We start from the raw sequence: 16,986 nt of genomic DNA, 5'->3' as shown, positions 1-16,986 counted from the left end.
CACCGGGGACAAATCACCTAAATGATTTTACAAGTAGCCTATTGTGCTGAACCCCAATGTTATTGCAAAGGCTACCTCATTAAAAACAAATTTAAATGTGTTGATTTTTAAAAACAGGTTTTATTTTTTGCAGCAGCTTTGAGTTCACAGCAGAAGTGAGCAGAAGGTACAGAGATTTCCCACATACCTCCTGCCCCACACATGCAGAGCCTCCCCCATTATCTGCATCCCCCACCAGAGCGGTATGTGTGTTATAATTGATAAACCCACACAGACACATCATTACCACGCAAAGTCCATAGCTGTGCATTCTGTGGTTTTGACAAATATATAATTCCACGTATTCACCATTATAGTATCAGACGGAGTGGTTATATTACTGCCCTAAAAACCCTCTGTGCTCTGCCTATTCATCCCCCCACTCACCCCTTCGCCACAACCCCTGGCAACCACTGACCTTTTTATTGTCTCCATAGCATTGCCTTTTCCAGAAGGTCAAATAGTCGGAATCATATAGTATGTAGCCTTTTCAGATTGGCTTCTTTCACTTAGAAATATGCATTTAAGTTTCCTCTATGCCTTTCCATGGCTTGATAGCTCATTTCATTTTAGTGCTGAATAATATTCCCTTATCTGGATGTAACACAGTTTATTTATCCATTCACCTACTGAAGGACATCTTGGGGGCTTTCAATTTCTGGCAATTATGAATAAAGCTGCTATAGACATCTGTGTGCAGGTTTTTGTATGGGCATAAGTTTTCATCTCCTTTGGGTAAATACCAAAAGTACAATTGACGGATTGTATGGTAAGAATATGTTTAGTTTTATAATGCCAAGCTGTCTTCCAAAGTGGCTGTACTGTTCTGCATTCCCACCAGCAATGAATGAGAGTTCCTATTGTCCCTCATCCTCATCAGCACTTGGTGTTGTCAGTGTTCAGGATTTTGGCCACTCTAGTAAGTGCGTAGTGGTATCTAATTGTTGTTTTAATCACCTTAACTTAAAAAAATTAATATAAGCTATTTTTTAGTAGACCTTAACTTTTAATTCACCCCCTACACATTTGAGTGCCTATAATGTGTAAGTCACTCGTGTTTAGCTTAGTAGGAAGATAAAAGGATTCCACAGGGCAAAATAGACTTTTAAAAATTTAACTGGTTCTGTATGCTGTATGTAGGCTATTGTGTGGGCCATCTCACTTAAAAACAGAACAAAGAGGGACTCTGTCACATACCAGGCATGCCCTGCCCAGCGGGCTTAATTCATGCTGGATGATGGCTGCTTCCTGGGATTAGTACACTAATGCATGGATGGAGAGTTGCTTTTTTCTGCTTAGAACTCTTTCATTAAATGAATCCTGCCTCCTGCCCCTCTGTTGACAATCTCTAATGTATATGAATAAGTTTCAAGAAAAAAAAGCAACATGCAGAACAGTATATATAGCAAGTTACCACATGTTTAAAATGGGAGAAAATATTTATACATAGCTCTTTGTTCATTATTATTATTATTATTGAATACTACTAAGTAATAGGCATTTTGCTAGGTGCTCAGGATACAGAAGTAAACAAAACAGATGAAATCAATGCCCTCGGGGAGCTTTTACACTAAGGGTGTAAATAAATTTGATTTATTTTAGACACTACTATTTAGAGTATGGTGTCTCATTTGTAAGAACTAAATAAAGGACACTTCTTTAAATTGGGAGATGATCTTTTAGAATCAATGAAATAAAAGGTAGTGATATGACTTTTATGAGTATACAGGACTCAAGCCAAGCGTACTGAAAAGACAACTCAAGCGCTCTTCACTAACAATTACAAGTAGCTGTGTTGGGCGAGGGGAATTCAATGGATTCCTCTCAGAATTCAAGGAGGAGTTGAACAGCCAGTCCTGAGGGCCATGTGGACCCCAACTGTGTAATTAATGAGACTCAGCTCTCAACTCCTAGTTTCTGTGTCTCTTCACTTATTTTTTTTAGAGAAAAATCATTACAGTATGACTCAAAGCAAGACTGGCTTGCTTGCTCAGGAGCCAGGCTCCCCTATTTCTTCATAAGTGAGTAAGGTGAGACCCGCTTTCTTCCAGGAATGAAGAAGGAATAAGGGGAGATCTGTGGGATTCTTTCAACAGCCCGAATCCTTTTACTCCCCATCCCACTTTTATTTTAAGCAAAGCAGCCCAGAATGGCCCTGTCCATCCTCTTCCTGTTCCATGGCAGAGCCTGGGGTGGTTCAGGGCAGTGCTGGGATAGGGGCTCAAGCACTTGCAAACCTCCAAGGTCCCTTTACCCTTTCTTGATACTCACCTGGTTCCACTGGTACAAAATATCATCACTGTTCCTTTCCAAGCACTAATATGATATATAACCACCCACACTAAAACATTGTGCAGACTTTGGAAAGTGTGAAATGGTAAGCTAGCCTTTCCTGAGTTCTGGGAAGTCTTATTTTATTTTAGAGAAGTTGTACAGCTGAGTGGTCAACAACTTGGATACTGGAGCCAAGTAGCAGTGGGTTCAAGTTCCAGCTCTACCAATGACTAGCTGTAACCCAGGGTGGGATTTGTGACCCTTGCATGCTTTTGTTTCCTCAAGTGTTAAGTTCAAGATGGTAATAACAATACTTATCTCAGGGTTGTACAGCAGACTTGCACTTATCATGTGACCTTGGCAAGTCATTTCCTCTCTCTGTGCTTCGGGTGCCCTCCTCTGCAAATGGGGGAGAAACTATCAAAGAACATGTCTCAGAGGGCAGTTGAGAAGACTAAATGAGTTAATGTATGAGTTATAGGTTGGATTGTGCCCCTAAATAAGATATGTTGAAGTCCTAACCCCTAGTACCTCAGAAATTGACCTTATTAGGAAATAGGGTCATTGTAGATGTAATTAGTTAAGATGAGGTCCTTAGGGTGGGCCCTAATCTAGGATGACTGGTGTCCTTATAAAAAGAGGAAGTTTGGACACAGATATACACAGGGACAATGGCATGTGAAGATGAAGGCAGAGATCGGGGCGATGCTTCTACAAGCTAAGGAACACCAAAGATTGCCAGCAAACATCCAGAAACTGGGGGACAGGCATGGAACTGACTCTCTCTCAAAACGCTTAGGAGGAATCAGGCCTGCCAACACCTTGATCTTGGACTTCTAGCCTTCAGAACAATGAGAAAACAAATCCCTGTTGTTTAGTCTGCCCAGTCTGTGGTACAATGTTACAGCAGCCCTAGCGGTACGTAAAGCACTTAGATTGAGTTGGAATTAGTATTATTAGAAAGGGCATTAAATGAGTTACTACAAGAAACCAGTGCGGAATGTAGTTAGTGGTCAGTAGCTGTCAGTCATTATTTTTAGAACAAAAGACTGAGAGGCTCTGAATGGCAAATACCCTCATCACAGTCTTCTGGGGGAGGGCGGGCGCACTCACTATAAAGGGAAGACTCTGCCTCCTTTTAGGACAGATGCTTATTTTACTTCAATGCAGTGAGGATGAGCCCGGGTCAAGGTTGCCTGAAGTTCTGCTCACTGGTTGGTGAGAAACCCTCAATCTCAGAGACCACTGCAAGGATGACAGAAGTGCAGCCGCCTCTAGGGGAGGTGGTTAGGGGGTGCGCAGACGTGGGCGCTGTAACCGTGCCAGGCAACAATAACAACAAATCTCCAAGTCTGCTGAGGAGAGCAGAGTGCAAACCACCCACACCCCCCAAAAGACACTGACGTGCGCCCCCATCCCCACTGGGGAAGGCGGGGCTCGGGGGCCTCTTAACCCACTCCTTGCTGGCATCCAGGTTGACCTTGACTCTTCTCCATTCTGACGCTGCGTTTGGAACCGCTATCCATTCCTGAGCATGTGAAAGTGTCTGGAAATCCTGAAAGCTATTTTGCTTATTTGGCTTTTGTCAAAAGGAGCAATCTGCCTGAGGTGTTCTGTTTGTCCTCATAACACACTCTGATGACAGCTCCCTCTCCCACCAGCCCCTGTAAAGAAAGGGCGGCTCTGTGAAAGATGCCCCTGGTGTTTTCAGCACATTTGTTCTCAGCAGGCTTGCTGATAGCGTATGAATCCCTCCTGCGGCATGGAGTGTGGCGTCCCTCTGGGAGAGAGCAGGACAGCCTCTTCCATCCAACTCCCGTGGACGTTGACCTGACCGTGTCCACTCTAGCTCATTGTTGAAGAATAACAAGGATGAGATTATCATGTGTCCTTCTGGACTTCATCTGAGGAGGAGAGGTGGAGTTAAAAGTAGGTTATTTTGAAACAGGAAGCTCCTTTTGATCAAAGGTTATCAGTCCATTATACTCCATATGGATAACACATTTCTCAGAAGGGCTCTGGGTGAGCACAGGTGTCTGTGCAGTGTGTCCTGAAGGCTTTGCAAGGTCCGGAATGAACCTGGTGTTCAATCCCACACAGTCCAATACAGAAACCACCAGCATGTGGCTACTGAGTATTTGAAATGTGACTGGTCCAAACTGAGAGGTGCTCTGAGGGTGAAATACACAGCAGCTTTCAAAGACTTAGTACAGAAAAAAAATGTGAAAGATCCCATTCATAATGTTTTATTGATTACATGGTAAAATAATATATTTGATATGTGGGTTAAATATTAAAGTATTATTAAAATTAATTTCACCTGTTTCTTTTTACCTTTCAAAAATTTTCTGGCAGCCACTTTAAAATTATGTCTATGACTTAACCTTTGTGGCTCAAATGATATTTCTGGTTCACAGTGCTTGTCCAAATTATTGTACAAGTGTTTCTTCTTCAAGGTTACTTGGGTGTTTTTTATAAGTTGTCTTTCTATTAAAAGTTTAGTTCCTACCTTCTAGAAACTGAGAACCGATACTTCATTTAGCTATTTTTCTCTCTCCTTGACTGCTTTATGTTTGGTTCAGATGACTTAGCGATTTGCTGCCAAATACTAGAATATATGTTTGAATCTGTTTGCCTCTCTTCATGCATTTCTATTTCTTTATTTTTTCTATTTCTTCATCTTTAAACCAGAGTGTTGGAAGTGATATAATTCCAAAGACTCCTTCTGTTTTATGATTCCATTTTAAAATTTGAGACCTTAAATGGAGGAGGGAAATCTAGATTACTCTTGGAGAGTCTTGACATTTGAGGGGTGAGAGAGTTTTCTGAAGATAAAAAATCTTCTTTTCCAATTCTATTCCTGCTGAGACGGAACCCTGGAATCACAGCCTGTGGAGAGGCCCGGGCTGAGCAGACAAGGAGAGGCAATGCTGCCTCCTACTGGGATAGAGGGGAGCTGCAAGTCTACAGTGGGGTGTCCCGGGCAGTGGAGGCTATGCTGGTCACATCCAGAGCCAGGCCCACAGCTCATGTGGCAGACACTCTGTGTGTGTGTGGATCCCAGCAACTCCCCTATCGTGCTTGCCTGGTCTGCCCCAAAACTTTTTCAAGGCTCTCACATGTGATGCAAATAGGACAGCTCCATTCTGGTTACAGCGCTCACTCTAAGGGTCTCTGTGGTCTGGGCCGGTGAAGCTGCAAGGATGTGGATGCAGGAGCTGCCCCCTCATGGTCCCAGCCCCAAGGAGACAGCAGGTCCACGGGAAGGTGACTGACAGGTCAAGAGAAGCCAGAGGTTGGTCCAAACTGGGCTTCTTCCCCCTTTGAGCAGGAGTCCTGACCAATATGGTCTACAAAGCAGCTCTTTAGAAGAAGATGAACTGACTTTCTGAGTAAATACAATGATGGATCAGTAATGTAAATAGAAGGGATATGTACCCTCTTCTCTGCCTATGTGATATATTTAAGAGAAAGGGAATCTGAGGGACACAGGAAGCCACGGCTCTGGTGCCAGACAAATGTGTCAAGAAGCTGGAATGATGAGTTTGTCCATTTCCGTTAGTCCGCCGGCCAGACTCTCCTACCCTATCACCTCCCAGTCCTCCCAATCTCATCACCGCTGTGCTGCCCTCTATGCCTTTTCACTTCTCACCTCATCTTCCCAACACAGGACACACTCTACAAACACACACACACTCCACTCCTGGGTAGTAAAGAACGCAAAGGAGTACACTTACCTATGTTACTTCAGGTAAGGCGGGTTTTGCTAGCATGTATATGGAAATAAGGAAAACATAGTCTCAAGCTCTTGGCCAGGCCCCTTTGGAATCAAGGGAAAGCCACACAACCTCCAGAGAAGAATAAGAACCGCAGGACAGCAGAGCAGGTCAGAGTCCAGAATGAATTCTGGCCCGAGGAAGGTCATTTTGTACCCGCGCTGGCCTAGAGACGGGTTATCTTGTTGCCTTGCCTGGTCTCCTGCCTTCCCTTCCTCCCAGATGCTGGAATGTGTTGATCTTCAAGGGGTCGACCCTTAAGAGACACCTTTCCTTTTTGTGTGTGTCTCTAACACACTCCAAACAACAGCTTCTGGGAATTCCCTGGTGGTCCAGTGGTTAGGACTGGGTGCTTTCACTGCCAGGGCCCGGGTTCAATCCCTGGTGGGGAACTAAGATCCCACAAGCCAAAAAACAAACAGAACCCCCCCCAAAAAAAACCCCAACAACTTCATTCTCTACTTGCCACGACTTTCACTGCTACCTGCCCGCACAATACATACATTGATGTCGCTCTCTGCCCAGCCTTGATTCCTTATCTGAGTTCTGGATTTATATTTCCAACTATCTATTTACCATGTCACCTTAGATGTCCTGCCGGTCCCCAACCAGAGCCTGCCATCCTCCTCCTCTAATCCATCTCACCTCCTTTCTTCCCAAGCACACTTGGGGTAACTCTCCCAAGGTAGAAACTATAAAGATACCCACAGTCCCTCATACCCCCTCTCTAAGCCCTGGGATCCACAGATGTGTCCTGGCTCCAGCCCTGGCCCAGTGCCTGCCACGGCCTTGGTCCTGGTCCTCCTGAGTGCACCCGGGAAGAAGGAAACAGCCTCCCGTCTGCTGCCTGTTCGCCTCACATGCTGTCTCCTATGACCAGTCATCTCTGGTCCCCATTCAATGGTTCTGCTTCAAAAGCAAACCTAGGGTTACAGAGATACTCTCTGAATGTGGGAGAAAGGGGACATCTCCACAGATACTTAACAGTAAAACGTTGGGAGCATAAACATCAAGTTCAAGAAGCAAAAATGATACCTAATAATATCATGATTATTCAACACGGTTCTGGTTTTTCTTATTTAACATGGTTAAACCACTCCCCCAATAGAATTAGTTGCTCTGTCCTCTAGGCCCCTACAGGCCGTCCTCCACGCTCCACAGAGACCTGGAAAGCCTCGTGCTAAACCTGTCAGAGCCACGAGATGAAGAAGACTGGGTCCTCAAATTTCTGCTTGGATGAGGCATCCAATTGTGAGCAATGCCCACTGTGAACTGTATGTGAAGGAGAAATCAACATCCGTCATGTCTGAGCCATTGCACCAGCTTGAGTTTGTTACACGTTCTAGAAATCCCTTAACAAATACATCTGTCTTGAATATCAGGAACCTATGGTTCCTATAGCAGTGATTGGAGCATGGTAGGAACTTATGCCCTCGGAACCCTGGATTTTACTAGAAAGCAGAGCCTGGTGTTTAAACAGTAGAGTGAGGGTCACCCCTGACCTGCAGGAGTCAGACTCTGGAACTTTGCAGAGAAGTGTAGTTGTCCACATCACTGGAATAATGAGAATGCTACCAAGAGGAAGAAAATGTAAGGTATTCTTTCCCCCCTATTTCAGTTCTCCTCAGATTCCTCAAATCCGATCATCCAGAATTACCTGAAGTTACTTCATTCACAGACAATAGGAACTGCGGCATTTCAGTGTAAGGATCAGCAGTTACACTCTGAGAAGGGTCTTTTTTTTTTTAAATTTTATTTATTTATTTATTTATTTATTTATTTATTTTTGGCTGTGTTGGGTCTTCGCCTCTGTGCGAGGACTTTCTCTAGTTGCAGCGAGCGGGGGCCACTCTTCATCGCGGTGCGCGGGCCTCTCACTATCGCGGCCTCTCTTGTTGCGGAGCACAGGCTCCAGATGCGCAGGCTCAGTAGTTGTGGCTCACGGGCCTAGTTGCTCCGCGGCATGTGGGATCTTCCCAGACCAGGTCTCGAACCCGTGTCCCCTGCATCGGCAGGCGGATTCTCAACCACTGTGCCACCCGGGAAGCCCTGAGAAGAGTCTTCTTTGCACAATCCCTGACAGCTATTTAAAGCAAATGGAAGATTGAGACTGTAAGTCGGGGGGTGGTGGTGGGCAGGGAGGGATCTTAGGTCTGTGCTCAAGGACTAAATAAAAAGGCTGCCTGAGTCGTGTGGTCCCACGGCTGGCACTGTCCCAGGATGTGAAGTCTGGACAGTTGGAGGACCAGCAGTCTTGAAGGAAAGAAGACAGTGATGCCTGAGGTTACTCTCCAAGCAGCTCCCACCTCACCCTGCCTCTCCTCCTTCCTCGGAAGCTCTTCCCAAGGGAATAGTCCCCACCGACTGCATTTGCACGAGGCGTGTGTGCTGTTACACATCACCATGAAACACTGCCTTCTCCTCGAGGTCTTTTTTGATTGAAGAAGCAAAATCATACTGGCTCTCCCCTCTCTCAGTTTTACTCTCAGTTAGAGAGAAAAGACTAGTCCTCTGTCCAAGTAGGGCAGGGGGCAACCTACAACATGTGATCTTTGATCAAGACAGTGAGCAGTTGACAAGAAAAGCCATTGTAGGTGGGAGTTGGAGGAGGTCAGCAGATGTACACGGGATAGGAGAGGCCTCGGAACCCACCACCCCCATCCACTCCCATAAAGGGCTATAGTCAGGGTGATGCACTGCACTACGCTTCTGGTCCCTGCACACAAGTAGCCAGGTTCTGTGCCATGTGACGCCGCCTCCAGGGCCACAGCTTGTTGAACCAGAGACGGAGTCCAACCCAAGGGTAGCGAATTTAGGCTTGTGCTGCCAGCTTGAGGATCAGCGTGCTGGACACTCCATCTGTCCTGCTCCTATGGTTGGGCCTCCATCTCCGGGAGAAACCCGGGACAAAGCCCCATGAGGAGCGTGGCCAGGTTGTATCATCAGGTGGTCGCATAAGGGAGGCTGTCAAAGATGCAAAAATACCGAAATGTTTCCATAGCCACTACCTGGGCCCTTCAATGTCCTTCTGCTGCCCCCAGCTACCCAGACCCCCTTCCTCAGGAACCCTATGAACCAGCAACCAAATGAGTAGCACCTGTATGTCTGGGGCCCCCGAGACCTTGCTCCAGTACCTGGCACAGTTTGGTGCCCATGAGCAGGGCAGAAAAGGCTGGGGTGCTGAGACTTGTCCCAGGTCAGGGAGGTGCCTGGACAGGGAACAGGGGGCTGACACTGCCCAGCTCTGCTGTAGACAGTTGTGAGCAGGCAGGGGTGGCATCAACACTCCCCCAGGTGGCCTCCCTCCTCTGCCCCTCACTGAGTCTCTCAGCCCTGGACCGCACTCACTGTCACTCACTGGAGAGGCGGTCGGCTCCCTGGGATCTGGTCACACCCCGCAAACCAGAGTGGTAGCTTGTTATGTTACTTTTCTGCTGCTGCCAGTAACAAATTACCACAGACTTAGTGGCTTAAAACAATACAAATGTATTATCTCACAGGGCTGGGGTTCAGAAGTCTAAAATCAAGGTGTTGGCACAGTTGTGTTCTTTCCAGAGGCTTCAGGGAAGAATCTGTTTGCTTGGCTTTTCTCAACTTGCTTAAATTGCCTGCATCCCTTGGCTTGTGGCCCCTTTTTCACATGACTCCTAATTTTTGCCTCCATCATCACATCTCCTACTCCTCACTCTGACCCTCCTGCTTCCCTCTTTTAAGGACGCCTAGGATGACATTGTGCCCACCTGGATAATCTCCCTATTTCAAGATCCTTAATTAATCACACCTGCAAGATCCCTTTTACCGTATTTATAAGGATTAGGACGTGGACGTCTTTGAGGGACCGTTATACCCCAGGCCTGCCAGGTAATAGAGGGACCCCCATGTGTGGCTTCTCTGTGGGAGCCTCACACCTGCTACAGGAAGGGAGACCAGAGTATGAATCAAAACTCATACAGAGGACTGGCAAAGATTTCTCCCTCCATATTCATAGAGTTGTTTGTACTCATGTGGAAGTATGAAGATGACACATGTTAGCTGTGCATTAAATATTTTTACTGAACATAGCAAAAATTATGTGGAACGGGAGCACTGCTGAAAAATAGCAGCATATTTGTGAGGTGTGGTTTGTGCATGACAAAAGCTTCTTTTGCCCAAGTGTTTCCTTCCTGTATTAGTTGACTAGGGCTGCTATAACAAAATCCCACAGACTGGGTGGCTTAAAGAGCACAATTTATTTTCTCACAGTTCTCGAGGCTGGAAGTCCAAGATCAAGGTGTCAACAATATTGGTATCTGCTGAGACTTCTCTCCTTAGCTTGCAGAGGGCAGTCTTCTCTATGTACCCTCACATGGCCGTCCTTCTGTGCACGCACCACTGGTATCTCTTCTTCTTCTTATAAGGACACCAATCATATTGGATTAGGGTCCCACCCATAAGGCCTCATTTTAATTTAATACCGCCTCTGCCCAAATTCCCATCATTGATCCCTCTTAATGGTCTTTTTCAGGAGATTCATGTTTTAATTGAATTTAGACATTAGGTAAACCCAGGGAAGGTTATCACATGAGGAGCAAGGATTCATTAATCTGATTAATGAATGTATTACATATTTTCTTTAAAAAAAATAGAGTGCACTAAAATACCTGTAGTAGTGAAATAAACAATAATACACATTATCTTAACTGACATTTAACAAATATATTACGTGCCTTGCATTGCACAGTATCTGATTTAATTCTCCTAACAACTCCTTGAGGCAGGTTTATTGTACAGATGAAGAAACCAAAGCCCCGAGAGATTATGGGATTCATTCAAAGTCCCACAACTGGAAAGTTGAACTTTGGAGCCTGATGGAGCTCTCCATCATCCATACTGATGCTGCACTTTGTAGCTCAGAGTGTTTTTACTTTTCTTCTCATCTGATTCTCCCAACAGCTCAGAGGATTAGGCATCAGGAGTGTACCCATTTTACAGATGAAGAAACTGAGGCACAGGTTATTAAGTTTTCTGCCCAACGTCATACACAAAGAATAGGTGGTGAAAGTGGGACATGAAGCCAAAACTGATAACTCCCAAATGCTAATCACTATTTTTAGAATACTGGAAGGGCTGTTCCCAAGTCAACTATCATAACGTTCCAGATGCAGACATGTTGACAAGAGGCTTTACTGGTTAACAGAATGCCAGAGACCAGATCCCTTAGTTATGAGACGGATGCACAGCTCCAGAGCGGATCTCAAAGTTCTACACCCTTCCTGCTCAAAGTGTGGTCCATGAATCAGCAGCACCAGCATCACCCAGGAGCTTGTGGGAACTGTAGAACACGACGACCCACCTTAGATCCACTGAATCATAATCTGTATTTTAACCAGATCCTCGGGTGAGCCTTGAGCATGTAAAAAACACTTTAAAAAATGGTACCCCATATTATAGAACCAAAGCTATGGTGATTTAAACTTCTAACCTCCCACCTCCCATCTTTTTTTTTTAGTTGCTGTTAAAATTTAACAGTGAAGCCTCAGTTTTGTTCAGGCTGGGAAGCTGTATACATGGTTCTCAAATTCACTGTGTTTTAGAATCAGTATGTTTGTCAAAAGCACACAGTGCCAGGCCCCATATCCACAGATTCTGACTCAGAAACTCTGGGGTTAGGCCCAGGAATCTGCATGTTCACGAGGACCGCATCCCCCACCTCCCCACCCAGTGGTTTTGTGATGCTGGCTGTCCGTGGATCATGTTTGGGGGAATCATATTTTTTTAAATGCTGTTTTGTGACTGTGGTTGAGGATTTTAAATACAAATTCCGGAAGCAGAAGAAGGTTAAAAGATAAGAGCAGAGTGTCAGATATAGAAGTGTTAGAAGAGAGTGTGAGGTTGAATCTGCCCTTCTCCTTCATATTGATGAGCTCTGTTGAAGGTTGTGATCATTGGCCATTGAGACCAGCCACCACCTTCAAGGTCAACTGTGGTCAAAACATTTAACCTTATGTCTCCCTGCTGGTCCCCAGCTAAAACAAAGAAGGTGTTATGATGAAAAGATTTTTTTAAAACTTGCTCAGCCTAGCACATTGTGTCAAATGTCTTCCTGGCCTACTTGAATCATGAAGTACAGCTAGTGGTACTATCTTCAGCTGAGTTGTCTAGGAGAAAAGGCAATTTCATCCGGAAAAAAAAAAAAAAAAAAAAAAATATATATATATATCTTGAGTCAGAAACTTGGTGGATTTATCCAAAGTTAAATACCTTTTGTACTGAATTCACAAACTGTGAATTGTTTCTGTTTCAGAGATGTTTTACAGATTTGATCTAAACTTTAGGGCAGCAAAGGCTCTTGAGGTCCAGAAAAGTTGGGGGACTCACACAAGGCCATATAACCCATTCATGGTAGAACCAGGCCTTCAGGAAATATTTGGAAAGTTCTTTCTATTTCATCCTGTCACTCTATTCTTTTCCTCTTCATAGTCTTATTATTTTCTCATCTAATACTATTAAAAAAATAAATTATGGCTAAGAAAACTTATGCGGACTTTTCCCTCAGATGCAAATCTAATTTTCTGGGAGGTCAGTACGAGGGCACTAAGGATGAAGGCAAGCTGTCATTCAGACCCAAGTGTTTCCATCTGCTCCAGTTTATTTCTGCTTTTCTGTACATTGCTTTCAGATATAGCCTCACGCTTCCTAGACTTTATCTCAATGTATACAACACGCCTCGTCTCCCCTTCAGTTTGGTGGCTGCTTCTATTGCCCTTTTGTCTGGAGCAGCGTTCCGTGCAAGATTTATCTTCCTAATGTCAACGTTGTTTCCTGTTTTCCTAACAAGCAGGAGGCCAAGTGTGGGAAGTGTTTGTATTATGGTTGCTTTGCCCTCCAGAGGCGCATTGCACACAGGGCTAACTATATATCAATAACATTAACAATTCCTTTCTATTCTTAATAGACATCCAATTGGTCTGTCTTTTTCAGATTAGATAAGATAAAAACGGTTTCCCTGCTCCACTTTTCCTGATCTAACAGATTTCCAGAATGTTTTAAGGGTAGAGAGTGTGCTGTGTGTTTAATTGTTAAAGCTAGTAGATTGTGAAGAAAATTAAGACCCCAGAACACTGAAAAAGGAACAGTATTTTCCATTTCCTTATGAGAGAATATATGGATTTTTGTACATGTGATTGTCAATGCCACCATTATTTTAAAGACTATTCATGATTCATTACTGTATCAATACTATTAATTTCTACCCCCTTATTTCATTAGGGCTTCAAACACAGTCTAGAAAAGACAAACAATGAGAAGAATCATTGTTTCCACCATTTAGTCTTTTACTTAGAATTTATGTGTTTTCTTATTGAGGTACAAAATTTAAGTTAACATCGAAGTGCACAAAATGTACAATCCTAAGTGTAAAGCTCAGTACTTTTTACTTACATGTATACACTCGTGTAACTACCATTCAGATCAAGATATAAAAATCTACAGCACCTCAGAAAGTTCCTTCACCCCTTGCCTGTCCATACCTGGCCCTCTACTGGAGTTTACCACTAATATGATTTTTTACCACAATTCACAGCTTTGCATCCTTATGGACCGCATATCAATGGAATCAAACACTATTTCTCTTTTGTGTGTAGCTTCTTCTGCTCCGCATGGCTGTGAGATTCATTCATGTTGTTGCCTGCATCAGTAGATTTTTCTTTTTTAAACTGGGTATAGCGTTCCTTAGGTGACTATATCAGAATGGATCCATTCTCTAGTTGATGGACATGTGGGTTGTGTTCAATACTGGGTCATTATAAATAAAGCTGCTAGGAACACACTGGCATTTATCTTTTAGTTGCCACAAGCACTCTCTTGTCTTCGTTATATACCCAGGAGTGGAATTGCTGTCTTCTAGGGTAGGTGTAAGTTTAACTTCAGTGGTTATTGCCAAACAGTTGTCTAAAATGGCTGAGATTCCATCAGCCATGTGTAAGAGTTCCAGTTGTTCAATATCCTTACCAGTGCTTGGTGTCTCAGTCTTTAACTGTAGCCATTCTGGTGGGTATGTAGTGGTAACTCATTGTGGTTTTTATTTTTTCTTTTCCATTATAGTTTATTACAAGATACTGAATATAGTTCCCTGTGCTATACGCTAGGACCTTGTTGCTTATTTATTTTATTTATAGTAGTTTGTATCTGCTAATCCCAAAGTCCTAATTTATCCTCCCTTTCCCCTTTGGTAACCATAAATATGTTTTCTAAGTCTGTGAGTCTGTTTCTGCTTTGTAAATAAGTTCATTTGTATAATTTTTTTTAGATTCTACATATAAATGATATCATATGATATTTGTTTTTCTCTTTCTGATCGTTGTGGTTTTAATTTGCATTTCCTTGGTGAATAATAATGTTGACCAAGCTTTTCATAAGCTTATAGGCCAACTGGATACTTTTTTTGCTGAGAAGAACCTTTCTTTTACCCATTTTTATTTTGGGTTGATTGTCTTTTTCTTACTGATTTGTAGGAGTTCTTTATATATTCTTGATATGAGTCCTTCATTATATTATGTATTACAAATATTTTCTCCCATTCTATGGCTTGTCTATTTTCTATCTTGATGGTGAAGAACAGAAGTTCTTAATTTATTGAGACCCAAATGATCAAACAAATTTTTTTTTAACTGTCACATTTGGTGCTTTTTTGTGTACTGTTGAAGAAATCTTTGCCTAGCCTAAGTCAAGAAAATATTCTCCTATGTGTCTTCTAGAAGCTTTATCATTGTACCTTTCACATTTATATCTATGACATGTCTCAAATTAGCTTTTAAGTGTGATATGAGGAAGTGGTCAAGGTTTATCCTCCCCCTCCCTGCCCCCAATATGGATATCCAATTGCTCCAGTACTATTTATTGGAAAGGCCATCCTTTCCCACTGCAGTATGGCGGCACTTCTGTTGTAAATGAAATGACAGCATATATGTGGATCTATTTCTGGATGGAGAAACTCTACTTTTAGTATGCTCACTATAAATATTCCAGTGGATGTGGCATTGGATTGGGCATCAGAAGCCCTGGCTTTCAGGGCTGTTTTTTTTCAGGGACGCTGGGAGACTTAGGAGCAGAGGACATATTGATCTGCTTGCTGCCATGTCCAACACTCCCTCCTGGCTTCTTGTGCCTCATCCTCTACAGCTAGCAAGTGGTCACCTTCTTTCTTCAGTCACTGCTGATCACATCATGGGTGGATGCCTGACCCAGACCTACTCAGCTGCTGGGTGGCCTGCAACCAATCAGATTCTCCCTCTTGGGAGAATCTTCACCTGAGATTTACAGAGACTGCTAATGTGCACTGAAAGATCATACGGAATAAGTATTGAGGCTAAATAAATGGATGCTACAGCCGTGTGCCAAGTTAAACTTAAGGAAGAAGGTGTAGTTGAGAACGCAAGCCGATGGAGACAGTGTGTGAGGGAAAAGCATGGCCGAGAGGCACAGAGAGGATGGAGATGAAAGACCAGAGGAGAGCAACGTAGACCTAGAGAGAGAGACTCCTTGAATGAGCTCTCAAGAGACTCTCACGAATCCATCTGCCGACAGCTGTTTGAAAAATAGCAGGAGACATGAACAGAGGGGGGTCTGTGCAGTCAAACATACTACTTCACCAGGAGGCAAAGCAGAGTGCTTTTTATAATTTAAAAAATAACCACATGAAATGTATATTTTAACAATTTTCTTTTCTCCTTAGGCCGCCAAGTAACTTTGAAGTTTGTTTTACACAAGCTCTCACGGAAGCTGTGGTCTATCAGCTGCAGTCCTGGGAGGACCCCTGCTTGTCTCACGATCCTCCATTCCTCCCTCTGGGACACTGGAGCCAAACTGGGGCTGCTTTGCCCGGGTGAGCTTTGGGTCTAATACCTTCAAGTTCCCGAAGGCTGTGTACCTATATAAGAAGTCCTATTTTTATTCAAGCTAGTTTGGGTATTTCTGGCAACCAAACAAATCTTGACCAGAACACCTGGAGTTTCTGTGACTTCTATTGCCCTGTGCGCTAAGAGGGATGCGGGGTGCCCTGAGTGGAACTTGCCCCAGAAGCAGAGCACAGACACGACTGGGCATGAAAGTTAAAGAGCAGCAAGGGGCAGCCTCAGCTTGGGAATTATTGAAGGGGGATACAATAGACAATCGTGCCTAGGACATTTTTTTTTCCTACTGAAATCCTGGTATTATTGTCCATTCATGAGATCCTAGTAATGTGCTCCCTAAACCCTGGAAAAATGGCTGTCCTCAGTGTTCATCTGATAAAATCCACATCCGATCGGTATGATTGATGTCCTCACGAGTAAAGCAAGAAACTGTGTAAACGAGGGTTCCAAGAATTTGGGAACAGCTAAAACTCCAACCTGAACGTGATTTATCATTAGAAAAAGAAAGTCTAATCAACTGAATTGTCTCCTTTTTGGATAAAGAGTAGGCGAACAGAAAGAGCAGGGTCGACTTGGAGCATGCAAAGTGGGAAGTGTATACCTGGGGCACAGGGACCACGCCCCAGAAAAACACCTCTACCACTGTCTATCCACCACTTTCCTCTGATCTGATGCCACACTCCCAAGTCTGATCGCCAGTTGTCAGTACGTCTTCCCCAGTATTTGTGAGTGGGAAGACAATGCTTCATAAAGGAGTAGCAGTATTTTAGCCACTAGAAAGAAGCAACTCTCACTGTAAAGTAATGTATTTGTGCTTTGCTTTATATATTTCAATGAGCTTAAATGACAAGAATCAGCGTTCTTGGTTTTCAACCAACTTCGTACACTAACAAATTAAGAGCAAGTTTCTGATCAGATTTCTCCTGCAAATCAACTTCATGGTTTTCCCTACTCACCATGGAAGTTTATTTTTAAGACCATCTCATCATTGCCATAGGAATTGGTTG

The 16,986-nt window shown here is 43.7% G+C and overlaps 1 long non-coding RNA gene across 1 annotated transcript in view; it reads left to right on the top strand.

Annotated features, from left to right (window-relative positions):
* The window catches only part of LOC133092325 (uncharacterized), a 38,081-nt gene extending 22,207 nt beyond the window's left edge, over nucleotides 1-15,874 (top strand). Inside the window, exon 3 of the long non-coding RNA XR_009701039.1 lies at nucleotides 15,802-15,874. This is a non-coding gene — a long non-coding RNA (uncharacterized LOC133092325). The remainder of the gene's footprint in view (nucleotides 1-15,801) is intronic.
* The last annotated feature ends 1,112 nt before the right edge of the window (nucleotides 15,875-16,986 follow it).

This window comes from Eubalaena glacialis, chromosome 5 (genome assembly GCF_028564815.1).
Source record: "Eubalaena glacialis isolate mEubGla1 chromosome 5, mEubGla1.1.hap2.+ XY, whole genome shotgun sequence".
Classification (NCBI taxonomy): Eukaryota; Metazoa; Chordata; class Mammalia; order Artiodactyla; family Balaenidae; genus Eubalaena; species Eubalaena glacialis.
Note: the sequence above shows the minus strand (reverse complement) of the source record. Positions and strands in the feature narration are given on the sequence as shown.